This window comes from Schistocerca serialis, chromosome 2 (assembly GCF_023864345.2).
Source record: "Schistocerca serialis cubense isolate TAMUIC-IGC-003099 chromosome 2, iqSchSeri2.2, whole genome shotgun sequence".
Lineage (NCBI taxonomy): Eukaryota > Metazoa > Arthropoda > Insecta > Orthoptera > Acrididae > Schistocerca > Schistocerca serialis.
In genome coordinates, this window is record NC_064639.1 from 1068622794 (window position 1) to 1068641352 (window position 18559).

General features: G+C 48.3%; 28 non-coding genes across 28 annotated transcripts; 15 read left to right on the forward strand and 13 right to left on the reverse strand.

Moving 5' to 3' along the window:
• Positions 1-375: 375 nt before the first annotated feature.
• Positions 376-447, reverse strand: Trnap-ugg (transfer RNA proline (anticodon UGG)). Its single transcript has one exon. It is a non-coding gene; the product is annotated as a tRNA-Pro (tRNA).
• A 557-nt stretch (positions 448-1004) lies between these two features.
• On the forward strand, positions 1005-1076 carry Trnaq-uug (transfer RNA glutamine (anticodon UUG)). Its single transcript has one exon. It is a non-coding gene; the product is annotated as a tRNA-Gln (tRNA).
• A 507-nt stretch (positions 1077-1583) lies between these two features.
• On the reverse strand, positions 1584-1655 carry Trnap-ugg (transfer RNA proline (anticodon UGG)). Its single transcript has one exon. It is a non-coding gene; the product is annotated as a tRNA-Pro (tRNA).
• Positions 1656-2212: 557 nt separating this feature from the next.
• Trnaq-uug (transfer RNA glutamine (anticodon UUG)) lies at positions 2213-2284 on the forward strand. The gene has a single exon. It is a non-coding gene; the product is annotated as a tRNA-Gln (tRNA).
• A 507-nt stretch (positions 2285-2791) lies between these two features.
• Positions 2792-2863, reverse strand: Trnap-ugg (transfer RNA proline (anticodon UGG)). Its single transcript has one exon. It is a non-coding gene; the product is annotated as a tRNA-Pro (tRNA).
• Positions 2864-3420: 557 nt separating this feature from the next.
• On the forward strand, positions 3421-3492 carry Trnaq-uug (transfer RNA glutamine (anticodon UUG)). Its single transcript has one exon. It is a non-coding gene; the product is annotated as a tRNA-Gln (tRNA).
• Positions 3493-3999: 507 nt separating this feature from the next.
• On the reverse strand, positions 4000-4071 carry Trnap-ugg (transfer RNA proline (anticodon UGG)). The gene has a single exon. It is a non-coding gene; the product is annotated as a tRNA-Pro (tRNA).
• Positions 4072-4628: 557 nt separating this feature from the next.
• Trnaq-uug (transfer RNA glutamine (anticodon UUG)) lies at positions 4629-4700 on the forward strand. The gene has a single exon. It is a non-coding gene; the product is annotated as a tRNA-Gln (tRNA).
• Positions 4701-5207: 507 nt separating this feature from the next.
• Positions 5208-5279, reverse strand: Trnap-ugg (transfer RNA proline (anticodon UGG)). Its single transcript has one exon. It is a non-coding gene; the product is annotated as a tRNA-Pro (tRNA).
• Positions 5280-5836: 557 nt separating this feature from the next.
• Trnah-aug (transfer RNA histidin (anticodon AUG)) lies at positions 5837-5908 on the forward strand. Its single transcript has one exon. It is a non-coding gene; the product is annotated as a tRNA-His (tRNA).
• Positions 5909-6415: 507 nt separating this feature from the next.
• On the reverse strand, positions 6416-6487 carry Trnap-ugg (transfer RNA proline (anticodon UGG)). Its single transcript has one exon. It is a non-coding gene; the product is annotated as a tRNA-Pro (tRNA).
• Positions 6488-7044: 557 nt separating this feature from the next.
• Positions 7045-7116, forward strand: Trnaq-uug (transfer RNA glutamine (anticodon UUG)). The gene has a single exon. It is a non-coding gene; the product is annotated as a tRNA-Gln (tRNA).
• Positions 7117-7623: 507 nt separating this feature from the next.
• Trnap-ugg (transfer RNA proline (anticodon UGG)) lies at positions 7624-7695 on the reverse strand. The gene has a single exon. It is a non-coding gene; the product is annotated as a tRNA-Pro (tRNA).
• A 557-nt stretch (positions 7696-8252) lies between these two features.
• Positions 8253-8324, forward strand: Trnaq-uug (transfer RNA glutamine (anticodon UUG)). The gene has a single exon. It is a non-coding gene; the product is annotated as a tRNA-Gln (tRNA).
• Positions 8325-9460: 1136 nt separating this feature from the next.
• Positions 9461-9532, forward strand: Trnaq-uug (transfer RNA glutamine (anticodon UUG)). Its single transcript has one exon. It is a non-coding gene; the product is annotated as a tRNA-Gln (tRNA).
• A 507-nt stretch (positions 9533-10039) lies between these two features.
• Trnap-ugg (transfer RNA proline (anticodon UGG)) lies at positions 10040-10111 on the reverse strand. The gene has a single exon. It is a non-coding gene; the product is annotated as a tRNA-Pro (tRNA).
• Positions 10112-10668: 557 nt separating this feature from the next.
• On the forward strand, positions 10669-10740 carry Trnaq-uug (transfer RNA glutamine (anticodon UUG)). Its single transcript has one exon. It is a non-coding gene; the product is annotated as a tRNA-Gln (tRNA).
• An 802-nt stretch (positions 10741-11542) lies between these two features.
• On the reverse strand, positions 11543-11614 carry Trnap-ugg (transfer RNA proline (anticodon UGG)). The gene has a single exon. It is a non-coding gene; the product is annotated as a tRNA-Pro (tRNA).
• A 557-nt stretch (positions 11615-12171) lies between these two features.
• On the forward strand, positions 12172-12243 carry Trnaq-uug (transfer RNA glutamine (anticodon UUG)). The gene has a single exon. It is a non-coding gene; the product is annotated as a tRNA-Gln (tRNA).
• Positions 12244-12750: 507 nt separating this feature from the next.
• On the reverse strand, positions 12751-12822 carry Trnap-ugg (transfer RNA proline (anticodon UGG)). The gene has a single exon. It is a non-coding gene; the product is annotated as a tRNA-Pro (tRNA).
• A 557-nt stretch (positions 12823-13379) lies between these two features.
• On the forward strand, positions 13380-13451 carry Trnaq-uug (transfer RNA glutamine (anticodon UUG)). The gene has a single exon. It is a non-coding gene; the product is annotated as a tRNA-Gln (tRNA).
• A 507-nt stretch (positions 13452-13958) lies between these two features.
• On the reverse strand, positions 13959-14030 carry Trnap-ugg (transfer RNA proline (anticodon UGG)). The gene has a single exon. It is a non-coding gene; the product is annotated as a tRNA-Pro (tRNA).
• A 557-nt stretch (positions 14031-14587) lies between these two features.
• Trnaq-uug (transfer RNA glutamine (anticodon UUG)) lies at positions 14588-14659 on the forward strand. The gene has a single exon. It is a non-coding gene; the product is annotated as a tRNA-Gln (tRNA).
• Positions 14660-15166: 507 nt separating this feature from the next.
• Trnap-ugg (transfer RNA proline (anticodon UGG)) lies at positions 15167-15238 on the reverse strand. The gene has a single exon. It is a non-coding gene; the product is annotated as a tRNA-Pro (tRNA).
• Positions 15239-15795: 557 nt separating this feature from the next.
• Trnaq-uug (transfer RNA glutamine (anticodon UUG)) lies at positions 15796-15867 on the forward strand. The gene has a single exon. It is a non-coding gene; the product is annotated as a tRNA-Gln (tRNA).
• A 1136-nt stretch (positions 15868-17003) lies between these two features.
• Trnaq-uug (transfer RNA glutamine (anticodon UUG)) lies at positions 17004-17075 on the forward strand. Its single transcript has one exon. It is a non-coding gene; the product is annotated as a tRNA-Gln (tRNA).
• Positions 17076-17582: 507 nt separating this feature from the next.
• Positions 17583-17654, reverse strand: Trnap-ugg (transfer RNA proline (anticodon UGG)). The gene has a single exon. It is a non-coding gene; the product is annotated as a tRNA-Pro (tRNA).
• A 557-nt stretch (positions 17655-18211) lies between these two features.
• On the forward strand, positions 18212-18283 carry Trnaq-uug (transfer RNA glutamine (anticodon UUG)). The gene has a single exon. It is a non-coding gene; the product is annotated as a tRNA-Gln (tRNA).
• The last annotated feature ends 276 nt before the right edge of the window (positions 18284-18559 follow it).

Sequence of the window (18559 nt, forward strand, 5' to 3'; positions counted from 1 at the left end):
AATGCTTATGCTTTTGCTACTAGGATAAATAACGGGACGTAAGGGGTTCAACTGCGAGAAGACGACCTCAGCTGTTCCTCCCCGCAGGAAAGACATCTCACCGTTTTGGGTGCTGCATGCGCATGCATTTACCAAACTTGCATGCGATGTACTAGTTCCTGGGGAACGAATAGAATCGTTGTACGTGCCAGTCTTTACGTATAGATATAAGTAAGCGGAGACGGCTTAATCCTGCCACGTAGATTGCTTTCCATAAGACGCACCTGAGAGTCTCATGGGCCGGTGGCCCGACATGCAGTTTGTCCTGCTGCATGGCTTACTTTGAGAGACTCGCAAGTTTATCGTAGTGCTGGGTTGTCGCGAAAGTGAAAAGTAGGGCCTGTCCGGGATTTGAACCCGGGACCTCCTGCACCCAAAGCAGGAATCATACCCCTAGACCAACAGGCCGCACAAGTAAGCAAGTCTGCACCCCGCCACCTACTGAGATCTTGCCGCACTTGCTACTTGCAGCATCCTAGCTGGACCATATTCTCAAAGAGGTTTCTTAATCTGACACCTACAACATGCGCTGTGCTGAACACCAGTGTATGTGAATGCTGAAAGAGCTGCTTGAGTTGTGTGACAGTATTTCGACCGTGTGTAGTGCAAATGTTATCGTGTCACGAACAATCCGCCCACTACGTAGCGTTCTGTGTCAGCACGCAGTTTTCGACAGTACTCTGTGTCCATAGCTGTTTTCATAGCTAGGCTGCTTCCAGCACAAAGCATCCGCCATACGAAAGTGGCTGTTTCGCGATTTTGATTACCTGATCCTTCGACATCACTTCATGTACGAATACTGGCAAGAATTCTCGCTACATTCGAAGGTGCTCCTTCCACTTCCAGCCTACTTGGTTGCTTCATTAGCCACGCAAACACTTCCTGAGGACCATACGTGTAATGACATCGCATCTTATGGGCTTAATTACATGATACCACTGAATTTAAGAGCGCTACAGGCATCCGGTTCCATGGTGTAATGGTTAGCACTCTGGACTTTGAATCCAGCGATCCGAGTTCGAGTCTCGGTGGAACCTGACGCTGTGTTTTGCGATCGTTTCTAGAAATGTGTACGAGCCGGTGTTTGGAATTGTATGTGCAGAAATTTAACTAGGATCATGAAATGCAAAATGTTAATAGCAGTCCATACGTGAATGGGGAGCGCTCCAAATGCTTATGCTTTTGCTACTAGGATTAATAACGGGACGTAAGGGGTTCAACTGCGAGAAGACGACCTCAGCTGTTCCTCCCCGCAGGAAAGACATCTCACCGTTTTGGGTGCTGCATGCGCATGCATTTACCAAACTTGCATGCGATGTACTAGTTCCTGGGGAACGAATAGAATCGTTGTACGTGCCAGTCTTTACGTATAGATATAAGTAAGCGGAGACGGCTTATTCCTGCCACGTAGATTGCTTTCCATAAGACGCACCTGAGCGTCTCATGGGCCGGTGGCCCGACATGCAGTTTGTCCTGCTGCATGGCTTACTTTCAGAGACTCGCAAGTTTATCGTAGTGCTGGGTTGTCGCGAAAGTGAAAAGTAGGGCCTGTCCGAGATTTGAACCCGGGACCTCCTGCACCCAAAGCAGGAATCATACCCCTATACCAACAGGCCGCACAAGTAAGCAAGTCTGCATCCCGCCACCTACTGAGATCTTGCCGCACTTGCTACTTGCAGCATAGTAGCTGGACCATATTCTCAAAGAGGTTTCTTAATCTGACACCTACAACATGCGCTGTGCTGAACACCAGTGTATGTGAATGCTGAAAGAGCTGCTTGAGTTGTGTGACAGTATTTCGACCGTGTGTAGTGCAAATGTTATCGTGTCACGAACAATCCGCCCACTACGTAGCGTTCTGTGTCAGCACGCAGTTTTCGACAGTACTCTGTGTCCATAGCTGTTTTCATAGCTAGGCTGCTTCCAGCACAAAGCATCCGCCATACGAAAGTGGCTGTTTCGCGATTTTGATTACCTGATCCTTCGACATCACTTCATGTACGAATACTGGCAAGAATTCTCGCTACATTCGAAGGTGCTCCTTCCACTTCCAGCCTACTTGGTTGCTTCATTAGCCACGCAAACACTTCCTGAGGACCATACGTGTAATGACATCGCATCTTATGGGCTTAATTACATGATACCACTGAATTTAAGAGCGCTACAGGCATCCGGTTCCATGGTGTAATGGTTAGCACTCTGGACTTTGAATCCAGCGATCCGAGTTCGAGTCTCGGTGGAACCTGACGCTGTGTTTTGCGATCGTTTCTAGAAATGTGTACGAGCCGGTGGTTGGAATTGTATATGCAGAAATTTAACTAGGATCATGAAATGCAAAATGTTAATAGCAGTCCACACGTGAATGGGGAGCGCTCCAAATGCTTATGCTTTTGCTACTAGGATTAATAACGGGACGTAAGGGGTTCAACTGCGAGAAGACGACCTCAGCTGTTCCTCCCCGCAGGAAAGACATCTCACCGTTTTGGGTGCTGCATGCGCATGCATTTACCAAACTTGCATGCGATGTACTAGTTCCTGGGGAACGAATAGAATCGTTGTACGTGCCAGTCTTTACGTATAGATATAAGTAAGCGGAGACGGCTTAATCCTGCCACGTAGATTGCTTTCCATAAGACGCACCTGAGCGTCTCATGGGCCGGTGGCCCGACATGCAGTTTGTCCTGCTGCATGGCTTACTTTCAGAGACTCGCAAGTTTATCGTAGTGCTGGGTTGTCGCGAAAGTGAAAAGTAGGGCCTGTCCGGGATTTGAACCCGGGACCTCCTGCACCCAAAGCAGGAATCATACCCCTAGACCAACAGGCCGCACAAGTAAGCAAGTCTGCACCCCGCCACCTACTGAGATCTTGCCGCACTTGCTACTTGCAGCATCCTAGCTGGACCATATTCTCAAAGAGGTTTCTTAATCTGACACCTACAACATGCGCTGTGCTGAACACCAGTGTATGTGAATGCTGAAAGAGCTGCTTGAGTTGTGTGACAGTATTTCGACCGTGTGTAGTGCAAATGTTATCGTGTCACGAACAATCCGCCCACTACGTAGCGTTCTGTGTCAGCACGCAGTTTTCGACAGTACTCTGTGTCCATAGCTGTTTTCATAGCTAGGCTGCTTCCAGCACAAAGCATCCGCCATACGAAAGTGGCTGTTTCGCGATTTTGATTACCTGATCCTTCGACATCACTTCATGTACGAATACTGGCAAGAATTCTCGCTACATTCGAAGGTGCTCCTTCCACTTCCAGCCTACTTGGTTGCTTCATTAGCCACGCAGACACTTCCTGAGGACCATACGTGTAATGACATCGCATCTTATGGGCTTAATTACATGATACCACTGGATTTAAGAGCGCTACAGGCATCCGGTTCCATGGTGTAATGGTTAGCACTCTGGACTTTGAATCCAGCGATCCGAGTTCGAGTCTCGGTGGACCCTGACGCTGTGTTTCGCGATCGTTTCTAGAAATGTGTACGAGCCGGTGGTTGGAATTGTATGTGCAGAAATTTAACTAGGGTCATGAAATGCAAAATGTTAATAGCAGTCCACACGTGAATGGGGAGCGCTCCAAATGCTTATGCTTTTGCTACTAGGATTAATAACGGGACGTAAGGGGTTCAACTGCGAGAAGACGACCTCAGCTGTTCCTCCCCGCAGGAAAGACATCTCACCGTTTTGGGTGCTGCATGCGCATGCATTTACCAAACTTGCATGCGATGTACTAGTTCCTGGGGAACGAATAGAATCGTTGTACGTGCCAGTCTTTACGTATAGATATAAGTAAGCGGAGACGGCTTAATCCTGCCACGTAGATTGCTTTCCATAAGACGCACCTGAGAGTCTCATGGGCCGGTGGCCCGACATGCAGTTTGTCCTGCTGCATGGCTTACTTTCAGAGACTCGCAAGTTTATCGTAGTGCTGGGTTGTCGCGAAAGTGAAAAGTAGGGCCTGTCCGGGATTTGAACCCGGGACCTCCTGCACCCAAAGCAGGAATCATACCCCTAGACCAACAGGCCGCACAAGTAAGCAAGTCTGCACCCCGCCACCTACTGAGATCTTGCCGCACTTGCTACTTGCAGCATCCTAGCTGGACCATATTCTCAAAGAGGTTTCTTAATCTGACACCTACAACATGCGCTGTGCTGAACACCAGTGTATGTGAATGCTGAAAGAGCTGCTTGAGTTGTGTGACAGTATTTCGACCGTGTGAAGTGCAAATGTTATCGTGTCACGAACAATCCGCCCACTACGTAGCGTTCTGTGTCAGCACTCAGTTTTCGATAGTACTCTGTGTCCATAGCTGTTCTCATAGCTAGGTTGCTTCCAGCACAAAGCATCCGCCATACGAAAGTGGCTGTTTCGCGATTTTGATTACCTGATCCTTCGACATCACTTCATGTACGAATACTGGCAAGAATTCTCGCTACATTCGAAGGTGCTCCTTCCACTTCCAGCCTACTTGGTTGCTTCATTAGCCACGCAAACACTTCCTGAGGACCATACGTGTAATGACATCGCATCTTATGGGCTTAATTACATGATACCACTGAATTTAAGAGCGCTACAGGCATCCGGTTCCATGGTGTAATGGTTAGCACTCTGGACTTTGAATCCAGCGATCCGAGTTCGAGTCTCGGTGGAACCTGACGCTGTGTTTTGCGATCGTTTCTAGAAATGTGTACGAGCCGGTGGTTGGAATTGTATGTGCAGAAATTTAACTAGGATCATGAAATGCAAAATGTTAATAGCAGTCCACACGTGTATGGGGAGCGCTCCAAATGCTTATGCTTTTGCTACTAGGATTAATAACGGGACGTAAGGGGTTCAACTGCGAGAAGACGACCTCAGCTGTTCCTCCCCGCAGGAAAGACATCTCACCGTTTTGGGTGCTGCATGCGCATGCATTTACCAAACTTGCATGCGATGTACTAGTTCCTGGGGAACGAATAGAATCGTTGTACGTGCCAGTCTTTACGTATAGATATAAGTAAGCGGAGACGGCTTAATCCTGCCACGTAGATTGCTTTCCATAAGACGCACCTGAGCGTCTCATGGGCCGGTGGCCCGACATGCAGTTTGTCCTGCTGCATGGCTTACTTTCAGAGACTCGCAAGTTTATCGTAGTGCTGGGTTGTCGCGAAAGTGAAAAGTAGGGCCTGTCCGGGATTTGAACCCGGGACCTCCTGCACCCAAAGCAGGAATCATACCCCTAGACCAACAGGCCGCACAAGTAAGCAAGTCTGCACCCCGCCACCTACTGAGATCTTGCCGCACTTGCTACTTGCAGCATCCTAGCTGGACCATATTCTCAAAGAGGTTTCTTAATCTGACACCTACAACATGCGCTGTGCTGAACACCAGTGTATGTGAATGCTGAAAGAGCTGCTTGAGTTGTGTGACAGTATTTCGACCGTGTGTAGTGCAAATGTTATCGTGTCACGAACAATCCGCCCACTACGTAGCGTTCTGTGTCAGCACGCAGTTTTCGACAGTACTCTGTGTCCATAGCTGTTTTCATAGCTAGGCTGCTTCCAGCACAAAGCATCCGCCATACGAAAGTGGCTGTTTCGCGATTTTGATTACCTGATCCTTCGACATCACTTCATGTACGAATACTGGCAAGAATTCTCGCTACATTCGAAGGTGCTCCTTCCACTTCCAGCCTACTTGGTTGCTTCATTAGCCACGCAAACACTTCCTGAGGACCATACGTGTAATGACATCGCATCTTATGGGCTTAATTACATGATACCACTGAATTTAAGAGCGCTACAGGCATCCTGTTCCATGGTGTAATGGTTAGCACTCTGGACTATGAATCCAGCGATCCGAGTTCGAGTCTCGGTGGAACCTGACGCTGTGTTTTGCGATCGTTTCTAGAAATGTGTACGAGCCGGTGGTTGGAATTGTATGTGCAGAAATTTAACTAGGATCATGAAATGCAAAATGTTAATAGCAGTCCACACGTGAATGGGGAGCGCTCCAAATGCTTACGCTTTTGCTACTAGGATTAATAACGGGACGTAAGGGGTTCAACTGCGAGAAGACGACCTCAGCTGTTCCTCCCCGCAGGAAAGACATCTCACCGTTTTGGGTGCTGCATGCGCATGCATTTACCAAACTTGCATGCGATGTACTAGTTCCTGGGGAACGAATAGAATCGTTGTACGTGCCAGTCTTTACGTATAGATATAAGTAAGCGGAGACGGCTTAATCCTGCCACGTAGATTGCTTTCCATAAGACGCACCTGAGCGTCTCATGGGCCGGTGGCCCGACATGCAGTTTGTCCTGCTGCATGGCTTACTTTCAGAGACTCGCAAGTTTATCGTAGTGCTGGGTTGTCGCGAAAGTGAAAAGTATGGCCTGTCCGGGATTTGAACCCGGGACCTCCTGCACCCAAAGCAGGAATCATACCCCTATACCAACAGGCCGCACAAGTAAGCAAGTCTGCACCCCGCCACCTACTGAGATCTTGCCGCACTTGCTACTTGCAGCATCCTAGCTGGACCATATTCTCAAAGAGGTTTCTTAATCTGACACCTACAACATGCGCTGTGCTGAACACCAGTGTATGTGAAGGCTGAAAGAGCTGCTTGAGTTGTGTGACAGTATTTCGACCGTGTGTAGTGCAAATGTTATCGTGTCACGAACAATCCGCCCACTACGTAGCGTTCTGTGTCAGCACGCAGTTTTCGACAGTACTCTGTGTCCATAGCTGTTTTCATAGCTAGGCTGCTTCCAGCACAAAGCATCCGCCATACGAAAGTGGCTGTTTCGCGATTTTGATTACCTGATCCTTCGACATCACTTCATGTACGAATACTGGCAAGAATTCTCGCTACATTCGAAGGTGCTCCTTCCACTTCCAGCCTACTTGGTTGCTTCATTAGCCACGCAAACACTTCCTGAGGACCATACGTGTAATGACATCGCATCTTATGGGCTTAATTACATGATACCACTGAATTTAAGAGCGCTACAGGCATCCGGTTCCATGGTGTAATGGTTAGCACTCTGGACTTTGAATCCAGCGATCCGAGTTCGAGTCTCGGTGGAACCTGACGCTGTGTTTTGCGATCGTTTCTAGAAATGTGTACGAGCCGGTGGTTGGAATTGTATGTGCAGAAATTTAACTAGGATCATGAAATGCAAAATGTTAATAGCAGTCCACACGTGTATGGGGAGCGCTCCAAATGCTTATGCTTTTGCTACTAGGATTAATAACGGGACGTAAGGGGTTCAACTGCGAGAAGACGACCTCAGCTGTTCCTCCCCGCAGGAAAGACATCTCACCGTTTTGGGTGCTGCATGCGCATGCATTTACCAAACTTGCATGCGATGTACTAGTTCCTGGGGAACGAATAGAATCGTTGTACGTGCCAGTCTTTACGTATAGATATAAGTAAGCGGAGACGGCTTAATCCTGCCACGTAGATTGCTTTCCATAAGACGCACCTGAGAGTCTCATGGGCCGGTGGCCCGACATGCAGTTTGTCCTGCTGCATGGCTTACTTTCAGAGACTCGCAAGTTTATCGTAGTGCTGGGTTGTCGCGAAAGTGAAAAGTAGGGCCTGTCCGGGATTTGAACCCGGGACCTCCTGCACCCAAAGCAGGAATCATACCCCTAGACCAACAGGCCGCACAAGTAAGCAAGTCTGCACCCCGCCACCTACTGAGATCTTGCCGCACTTGCTACTTGCAGCATCCTAGCTGGACCATATTCTCAAAGAGGTTTCTTAATCTGACACCTACAACATGCGCTGTGCTGAACACCAGTGTATGTGAATGCTGAAAGAGCTGCTTGAGTTGTGTGACAGTATTTCGACCGTGTGTAGTGCAAATGTTATCGTGTCACGAACAATCCGCCCACTACGTAGCGTTCTGTGTCAGCACGCAGTTTTCGACAGTACTCTGTGTCCATAGCTGTTTTCATAGCTAGGCTGCTTCCAGCACAAAGCATCCGCCATACGAAAGTGGCTGTTTCGCGATTTTGATTACCTGATCCTTCGACATCACTTCATGTACGAATACTGGCAAGAATTCTCGCTACATTCGAAGGTGCTCCTTCCACTTCCAGCCTACTTGGTTGCTTCATTAGCCACGCAAACACTTCCTGAGGACCATACGTGTAATGACATCGCATCTTATGGGCTTAATTACATGATACCACTGAATTTAAGAGCGCTACAGGCATCCGGTTCCATGGTGTAATGGTTAGCACTCTGGACTTTGAATCCAGCGATCCGAGTTCGAGTCTCGGTGGAACCTGACGCTGTGTTTTGCGATCGTTTCTAGAAATGTGTACGAGCCGGTGGTTGGAATTGTATGTGCAGAAATTTAACTAGGATCATGAAATGCAAAATGTTAATAGCAGTCCACACGTGAATGGGGAGCGCTCCAAATGCTTATGCTTTTGCTACTAGGATTAATAACGGGACGTAAGGGGTTCAACTGCGAGAAGACGACCTCAGCTGTTCCTCCCCGCAGGAAAGACATCTCACCGTTTTGGGTGCTGCATGCGCATGCATTTACCAAACTTGCATGCGATGTACTAGTTCCTGGGGAACGAATAGAATCGTTGTACGTGCCAGTCTTTACGTATAGATATAAGTAAGCGGAGACGGCTTAATCCTGCCACGTAGATTGCTTTCCATAAGACGCACCTGAGAGTCTCATGGGCCGGTGGCCCGACATGCAGTTTGTCCTGCTGCATGGCTTACTTTCAGAGACTCGCAAGTTTATCGTAGTGCTGGGTTGTCGCGAAAGTTAAAAGTAGGGGCTGTTCGGGATTTGAACCCGGGACATCCTGCACCCAAAGCAGGAATCATACCCCTAGACCAACAGGCCGCACAAGTAAGCAAGTCTGCACCCCGCCACCTACTGAGATCTTGCCGCACTTGCTACTTGCAGCATCCTAGCTGGACCATATTCTCAAAGAGGTTTCTTAATCTGACACCTACAACATGCGCTGTGCTGAACACCAGTGTATGTGAATGCTGAAAGAGCTGCTTGAGTTGTGTGACAGTATTTCGACCGTGTGTAGTGCAAATGTTATCGTGTCACGAACAATCCGCCCACTACGTAGCGTTCTGTGTCAGCACGCAGTTTTCGACAGTACTCTGTGTCCATAGCTGTTTTCATAGCTAGGCTGCTTCCAGCACAAAGCATCCGCCATACGAAAGTGGCTGTTTCGCGATTTTGATTACCTGATCCTTCGACATCACTTCATGTACGAATACTGGCAAGAATTCTCGCTACATTCGAAGGTGCTCCTTCCACTTCCAGCCTACTTGGTTGCTTCATTAGCCACGCAAACACTTCCTGAGGACCATACGTGTAATGACATCGCATCTTATGGGCTTAATTACATGATACCACTGAATTTAAGAGCGCTACAGGCATCCGGTTCCATGGTGTAATGGTTAGCACTCTGGACTTTGAATCCAGCGATCCGAGTTCGAGTCTCGGTGGAACCTGACGCTGTGTTTTGCGATCGTTTCTAGAAATGTGTACGAGCCGGTGGTTGGAATTGTATGTGCAGAAATTTAACTAGGGTCATGAAATGCAAAATGTTAATAGCAGTCCACACGTGAATGGGGAGCGCTCCAAATGCTTATGCTTTTGCTACTAGGATTAATAACGGGACGTAAGGGGTTCAACTGCGAGAAGACGACCTCAGCTGTTCCTCCCCGCAGGAAAGACATCTCACCGTTTTGGGTGCTGCATGCGCATGCATTTACCAAACTTGCATGCGATGTACTAGTTCCTGGGGAACGAATAGAATCGTTGTACGTGCCAGTCTTTACGTATAGATATAAGTAAGCGGAGACGGCTTAATCCTGCCACGTAGATTGCTTTCCATAAGACGCACCTGAGAGTCTCATGGGCTGGTGGCCCGACATGCAGTTTGTCCTGCTGCATGGCTTACTTTCAGAGACTCGCAAGTTTATCGTAGTGCTGGGTTGTCGCGAAAGTGAAAAGTAGGGCCTGTCCGGGATTTGAACCCGGGACCTCCTGCACCCAAAGCAGGAATCATACCCCTAGACCAACAGGCCGCACAAGTAAGCAAGTCTGCACCCCGCCACCTACTGAGATCTTGCCGCACTTGCTACTTGCAGCATCCTAGCTGGACCATATTCTCAAAGAGGTTTCTTAATCTGACACCTACAACATGCGCTGTGCTGAACACCAGTGTATGTGAATGCTGAAAGAGCTGCTTGAGTTGTGTGACAGTATTTCGACCGTGTGTAGTGCAAATGTTATCGTGTCACGAACAATCCGCCCACTACGTAGCGTTCTGTGTCAGCACGCAGTTTTCGACAGTACTCTGTGTCCATAGCTGTTTTCATAGCTAGGCTGCTTCCAGCACAAAGCATCCGCCATACGAAAGTGGCTGTTTCGCGATTTTGATTACCTGATCCTTCGACATCACTTCATGTACGAATACTGGCAAGAATTCTCGCTACATTCGAAGGTGCTCCTTCCACTTCCAGCCTACTTGGTTGCTTCATTAGCCACGCAAACACTTCCTGAGGACCATACGTGTAATGACATCGCATCTTATGGGCTTAATTACATGATACCACTGAATTTAAGAGCGCTACAGGCATCCGGTTCGATGGTGTAATGGTTAGCACTCTGGACTTTGAATCCAGCGATCCGAGTTCGAGTCTCGGTGGAACCTGACGCTGTGTTTTGCGATCGTTTCTAGAAATGTGTACGAGCCGGTGGTTGGAATTGTATGTGCAGAAATTTAACTAGGATCATGAAATGCAAAATGTTAATAGCAGTCCACACGTGAATGGGGAGCGCTCCAAATGCTTATGCTTTTGCTACTAGGATTAATAACGGGACGTAAGGGGTTCAACTGCGAGAAGACGACCTCAGCTGTTCCTCCCCGCAGGAAAGACATCTCACCGTTTTGGGTGCTGCATGCGCATGCATTTACCAAACTTGCATGCGATGTACTAGTTCCTGGGGAACGAATAGAATCGTTGTACGTGCCAGTCTTTACGTATAGATATAAGTAAGCGGAGACGGCTTAATCCTGCCACGTAGATGTTAATGTAGAAATGTTAATAGCAGTCCACACGTGAATGGGGAGCGCTCCAAATGCTTATGCTTTTGCTACTAGGATTAATAACGGGACGTAAGGGGTTCAACTGCGAGAAGACGACCTCAGCTGTTCCTCCCCGCAGGAAAGACATCTCACCGTTTTGGGTGCTGCATGCGCATGCATTTACCAAACTTGCATGCGATGTACTAGTTCCTGGGGAACGAATAGAATCGTTGTACGTGCCAGTCTTTACGTATAGATATAAGTAAGCGGAGACGGCTTAATCCTGCCACGTAGATTGATTTCCATAAGACGCCCCTGAGAGTCTCATGGGCCGGTGGCCCGACATGCAGTTTGTCCTGCTGCATGGCTTACTTTCAGAGACTCGCAAGTTTATCGTAGTGCTGGGTTGTCGCGAAAGTGAAAAGTAGGGCCTGTCCGGGATTTGAACCCGGGACCTCCTGCACCCAAAGCAGGAATCATACCCCTAGACCAACAGGCCGCACAAGTAAGCAAGTCTGCACCCCGCCACCTACTGAGATCTTGCTGCACTTGCTACTTGCAGCATCCTAGCTGGACCATATTGTCAAAGAGGTTTCTTAATCTGACACCTACAACATGCGCTGTGCTGAACACCAGTGTATGTGAATGCTGAAAGAGCTGCTTGAGTTGTGTGACAGTATTTCGACCGTGTGTAGTGCAAATGTTATCGTGTCACGAACAATCCGCCCACTACGTAGCGTTCTGTGTCAGCACGCAGTTTTCGACAGTACTCTGTGTCCATAGCTGTTTTCATAGCTAGGCTGCTTCCAGCACAAAGCATCCGCCATACGAAAGTGGCTGTTTCGCGATTTTGATTACCTGATCCTTCGACATCACTTCATGTACGAATACTGGCAAGAATTCTCGCTACATTCGAAGGTGCTCCTTCCACTTCCAGCCTACTTGGTTGCTTCATTAGCCACGCAGACACTTCCTGAGGACCATACGTGTAATGACATCGCATCTTATGGGCTTAATTACATGATACCACTGGATTTAAGAGCGCTACAGGCATCCGGTTCCATGGTGTAATGGTTAGCACTCTGGACTTTGAATCCAGCGATCCGAGTTCGAGTCTCGGTGGACCCTGACGCTGTGTTTCGCGATCGTTTCTAGAAATGTGTACGAGCCGGTGGTTGGAATTGTATGTGCAGAAATTTAACTAGGGTCATGAAATGCAAAATGTTAATAGCAGTCCACACGTGAATGGGGAGCGCTCCAAATGCTTATGCTTTTGCTACTAGGATTAATAACGGGACGTAAGGGGTTCAACTGCGAGAAGACGACCTCAGCTGTTCCTCCCCGCAGGAAAGACATCTCACCGTTTTGGGTGCTGCATGCGCATGCATTTACCAAACTTGCATGCGATGTACTAGTTCCTGGGGAACGAATAGAATCGTTGTACGTGCCAGTCTTTACGTATAGATATAAGTAAGCGGAGACGGCTTAATCCTGCCACGTAGATTGCTTTCCATAAGACGCACCTGAGAGTCTCATGGGCCGGTGGCCCGACATGCAGTTTGTCCTGCTGCATGGCTTACTTTCAGAGACTCGCAAGTTTATCGTAGTGCTGGGTTGTCGCGAAAGTGTAAAGTAGGGCCTGTCCGGGATTTGAACCCGGGACCTCCTGCACCCAAAGCAGGAATCATACCCCTAGACCAACAGGCCGCACAAGTAAGCAAGTCTGCACCCCGCCACCTACTGAGATCTTGCCGCACTTGCTACTTGCAGCATCCTAGCTGGACCATATTCTCAAAGAGGTTTCTTAATCTGACACCTACAACATGCGCTGTGCTGAACACCAGTGTATGTGAATGCTGAAAGAGCTGCTTGAGTTGTGTGACAGTATTTCGACCGTGTGAAGTGCAAATGTTATCGTGTCACGAACAATCCGCCCACTACGTAGCGTTCTGTGTCAGCACTCAGTTTTCGATAGTACTCTGTGTCCATAGCTGTTCTCATAGCTAGGTTGCTTCCAGCACAAAGCATCCGCCATACGAAAGTGGCTGTTTCGCGATTTTGATTACCTGATCCTTCGACATCACTTCATGTACGAATACTGGCAAGAATTCTCGCTACATTCGAAGGTGCTCCTTCCACTTCCAGCCTACTTGGTTGCTTCATTAGCCACGCAAACACTTCCTGAGGACCATACGTGTAATGACATCGCATCTTATGGGCTTAATTACATGATACCACTGAATTTAAGAGCGCTACAGGCATCCGGTTCCATGGTGTAATGGTTAGCACTCTGGACTTTGAATCCAGCGATCCGAGTTCGAGTCTCGGTGGAACCTGACGCTGTGTTTTGCGATCGTTTCTAGAAATGTGTACGAGCCGGTGGTTGGAATTGTATGTGCAGAAATTTAACTAGGATCATGAAATGCAAAATGTTAATAGCAGTCCACACGTGTATGGGGAGCGCTCCAAATGCTTATGCTTTTGCTACTAGGATTAATAACGGGACGTAAGGGGTTCAACTGCGAGAAGACGACCTCAGCTGTTCCTCCCCGCAGGAAAGACATCTCACCGTTTTGGGTGCTGCATGCGCATGCATTTACCAAACTTGCATGCGATGTACTAGTTCCTGGGGAACGAATAGAATCGTTGTACGTGCCAGTCTTTACGTATAGATATAAGTAAGCGGAGACGGCTTAATCCTGCCACGTAGATTGCTTTCCATAAGACGCACCTGAGCGTCTCATGGGCCGGTAGCCCGACATGCAGTTTGTCCTGCTGCATGGCTTACTTTCAGAGACTCGCAAGTTTATCGTAGTGCTGGGTTGTCGCGAAAGTGAAAAGTAGGGCCTGTCCGGGATTTGAACCCGGGACCTCCTGCACCCAAAGCAGGAATCATACCCCTAGACCAACAGGCCGCACAAGTAAGCAAGTCTGCACCCCGCCACCTACTGAGATCTTGCCGCACTTGCTACTTGCAGCATCCTAGCTGGACCATATTCTCAAAGAGGTTTCTTAATCTGACACCTACAACATGCGCTGTGCTGAACACCAGTGTATGTGAATGCTGAAAGAGCTGCTTGAGTTGTGTGACAGTATTTCGACCGTGTGTAGTGCAAATGTTATCGTGTCACGAACAATCCGCCCACTACGTAGCGTTCTGTGTCAGCACGCAGTTTTCGACAGTACTCTGTGTCCATAGCTGTTTTCATAGCTAGGCTGCTTCCAGCACAAAGCATCCGCCATACGAAAGTGGCTGTTTCGCGATTTTGATTACCTGATCCTTCGACATCACTTCATGTACGAATACTGGCAAGAATTCTCGCTACATTCGAAGGTGCTCCTTCCACTTCCAGCCTACTTGGTTGCTTCATTAGCCACGCAAACACTTCCTGAGGACCATACGTGTAATGACATCGCATCTTATGGGCTTAATTACATGATACCACTGAATTTAAGAGCGCTACAGGCATCCTGTTCCATGGTGTAATGGTTAGCACTCTGGACTTTGAATCCAGCGATCCGAGTTCGAGTCTCGGTGGAACCTGACGCTGTGTTTTGCGATCGTTTCTAGAAATGTGTACGAGCCGGTGGTTGGAATTGTATGTGCAGAAATTTAACTAGGATCATGAAATGCAAAATGTTAATAGCAGTCCACACGTGAATGGGGAGCGCTCCAAATGCTTATGCTTTTGCTACTAGGATTAATAACGGGACGTAAGGGGTTCAACTGCGAGAAGACGACCTCAGCTGTTCCTCCCCGCAGGAAAGACATCTCACCGTTTTGGGTGCTGCATGCGCATGCATTTACCAAACTTGCATGCGATGTACTAGTTCCTGGGGAACGAATAGAATCGTTGTACGTGCCAGTCTTTACGTATAGATATAAGTAAGCGGAGACGGCTTAATCCTGCCACGTAGATTGCTTTCAATAAGACGCACCTGAGAGTCTCATGGGCCGGTGGCCCGACATGCAGTTTGTCCTGCTGCATGGCTTACTTTCAGAGACTCGCAAGTTTATCGTAGTGCTGGGTTGTCGCGAAAGTGAAAAGTAGGGCCTGTCCGGGATTTGAACCCGGGACCTCCTGCACCCAAAGCAGGAATCATACCCCTAGACCAACAGGCCGCACAAGTAAGCAAGTCTGCACCCCGCCACCTACTGAGATCTTGCCGCACTTGCTACTTGCAGCATCCTAGCTGGACCATATTCTCAAAGAGGTTTCTTAATCTGACACCTACAACATGCGCTGTGCTGAACACCAGTGTATGTGAATGCTGAAAGAGCTGCTTGAGTTGTGTGACAGTATTTCGACCGTGTGTAGTGCAAATGTTATCGTGTCACGAACAATCCGCCCACTACGTAGCGTTCTGTGTCAGCACGCAGTTTTCGACAGTACTCTGTGTCCATAGCTGTTTTCATAGCTAGGCTGCTTCCAGCACAAAGCATCCGCCATACGAAAGTGGCTGTTTCGCGATTTTGATTACCTGATCCTTCGACATCACTTCATGTACGAATACTGGCAAGAATTCTCGCTACATTCGAAGGTGCTCCTTCCACTTCCAGCCTACTTGGTTGCTTCATTAGCCACGCAAACACTTCCTGAGGACCATACGTGTAATGACATCGCATCTTATGGGCTTAATTACATGATACCACTGAATTTAAGAGCGCTACAGGCATCCGGTTCCATGGTGTAATGGTTAGCACTCTGGACTTTGAATCCAGCGATCCGAGTTCGAGTCTCGGTGGAACCTGACGCTGTGTTTTGCGATCGTTTCTAGAAATGTGTACGAGCCGGTGGTTGGAATTGTATGTGCAGAAATTTAACTAGGATCATGAAATGCAAAATGTTAATAGCAGTCCACACGTGAATGGGGAGCGCTCCAAATGCTTATGCTTTTGCTACTAGGATTAATAACGGGACGTAAGGGGTTCAACTGCGAGAAGACGACCTCAGCTGTTCCTCCCCGCAGGAAAGACATCTCACCGTTTTGGGTGCTGCATGCGCATGCATTTACCAAACTTGCATGCGATGTACTAGTTCCTGGGGAACGAATAGAATCGTTGTACGTGCCAGTCTTTACGTATAGATATAAGTAAGCGGAGACGGCTTAATCCTGCCACGTAGATTGCTTTCCATAAGACGCACCTGAGAGTCTCATGGGCCGGTGGCCCGACATGCAGTTTGTCCTGCTGCATGGCTTACTTTCAGAGACTCGCAAGTTTATCGTAGTGCTGGGTTGTCGCGAAAGTTAAAAGTAGGGGCTGTTCGGGATTTGAACCCGGGACATCCTGCACCCAAAGCAGGAATCATACCCCTAGACCAACAGGCCGCACAAGTAAGCAAGTCTGCACCCCGCCACCTACTGAGATCTTGCCGCACTTGCTACTTGCAGCATCCTAGCTGGACCATATTCTCAAAGAGGTTTCTTAATCTGACACCTACAACATGCGCTGTGCTGAACACCAGTGTATGTGAATGCTGAAAGAGCTGCTTGAGTTGTGTGACAGTATTTCGACCGTGTGTAGTGCAAATGTTATCGTGTCACGAACAATCCGCCCACTACGTAGCGTTCTGTGTCAGCACGCAGTTTTCGACAGTACTCTGTGTCCATAGCTGTTTTCATAGCTAGGCTGCTTCCAGCACAAAGCATCCGCCATACGAAAGTGGCTGTTTCGCGATTTTGATTACCTGATCCTTCGACATCACTTCATGTACGAATACTGGCAAGAATTCTCGCTACATTCGAAGGTGCTCCTTCCACTTCCAGCCTACTTGGTTGCTTCATTAGCCACGCAAACACTTCCTGAGGACCATACGTGTAATGACATCGCATCTTATGGGCTTAATTACATGATACCACTGAATTTAAGAGCGCTACAGGCATCCGGTTCCATGGTGTAATGGTTAGCACTCTGGACTTTGAATCCAGCGATCCGAGTTCGAGTCTCGGTGGAACCTGACGCTGTGTTTTGCGATCGTTTCTAGAAATGTGTACGAGCCGGTGGTTGGAATTGTATGTGCAGAAATTTAACTAGGATCATGAAATGCAAAATGTTAATAGCAGTCCACACGTGAATGGGGAGCGCTCCAAATGCTTATGCTTTTGCTACTAGGATTAATAACGGGACGTAAGGGGTTCAACTGCGAGAAGACGACCTCAGCTGTTCCTCCCCGCAGGAAAGACATCTCACCGTTTTGGGTGCTGCATGCGCATGCATTTACCAAACTTGCATGCGATGTACTAGTTCCTGGGGAACGAATAGAATCGTTGTACGTGCCAGTCTTTACGTATAGATATAAGTAAGCGGAGACGGCTTAATCCTGCCACGTAGATTGCTTTCCATAAGACGCACCTGAGAGTCTCATGGGCTGGTGGCCCGACATGCAGTTTGTCCTGCTGCATGGCTTACTTTCAGAGACTCGCAAGTTTATCGTAGTGCTGGGTTGTCGCGAAAGTGAAAAGTAGGGCCTGTCCGGGATTTGAACCCGGGACCTCCTGCACCCAAAGCAGGAATCATACCCCTAGACCAACAGGCCGCACAAGTAAGCAAGTCTGCACCCCGCCACCTACTGAGATCTTGCCGCACTTGCTACTTGCAGCATCCTAGCTGGACCATATTCTCAAAGAGGTTTCTTAATCTGACACCTACAACATGCGCTGTGCTGAACACCAGTGTATGTGAATGCTGAAAGAGCTGCTTGAGTTGTGTGACAGTATTTCGACCGTGTGTAGTGCAAATGTTATCGTGTCACGAACAATCCGCCCACTACGTAGCGTTCTGTGTCAGCACGCAGTTTTCGACAGTACTCTGTGTCCATAGCTGTTTTCATAGCTAGGCTGCTTCCAGCACAAAGCATCCGCCATACGAAAGTGGCTGTTTCGCGATTTTGATTACCTGATCCTTCGACATCACTTCATGTACGAATACTGGCAAGAATTCTCGCTACATTCGAAGGTGCTCCTTCCACTTCCAGCCTACTTGGTTGCTTCATTAGCCACGCAAACACTTCCTGAGGACCATACGTGTAATGACATCGCATCTTATGGGCTTAATTACATGATACCACTGAATTTAAGAGCGCTACAGGCATCCGGTTCCATGGTGTAATGGTTAGCACTCTGGACTTTGAATCCAGCGATCCGAGTTCGAGTCTCGGTGGAACCTGACGCTGTGTTTTGCGATCGTTTCTAGAAATGTGTACGAGCCGGTGGTTGGAATTGTATGTGCAGAAATTTAACTAGGATCATGAAATGCAAAATGTTAATAGCAGTCCACACGTGAATGGGGAGCGCTCCAAATGCTTATGCTTTTGCTACTAGGATTAATAACGGGACGTAAGGGGTTCAACTGCGAGAAGACGACCTCAGCTGTTCCTCCCCGCAGGAAAGACATCTCACCGTTTTGGGTGCTGCATGCGCATGCATTTACCAAACTTGCATG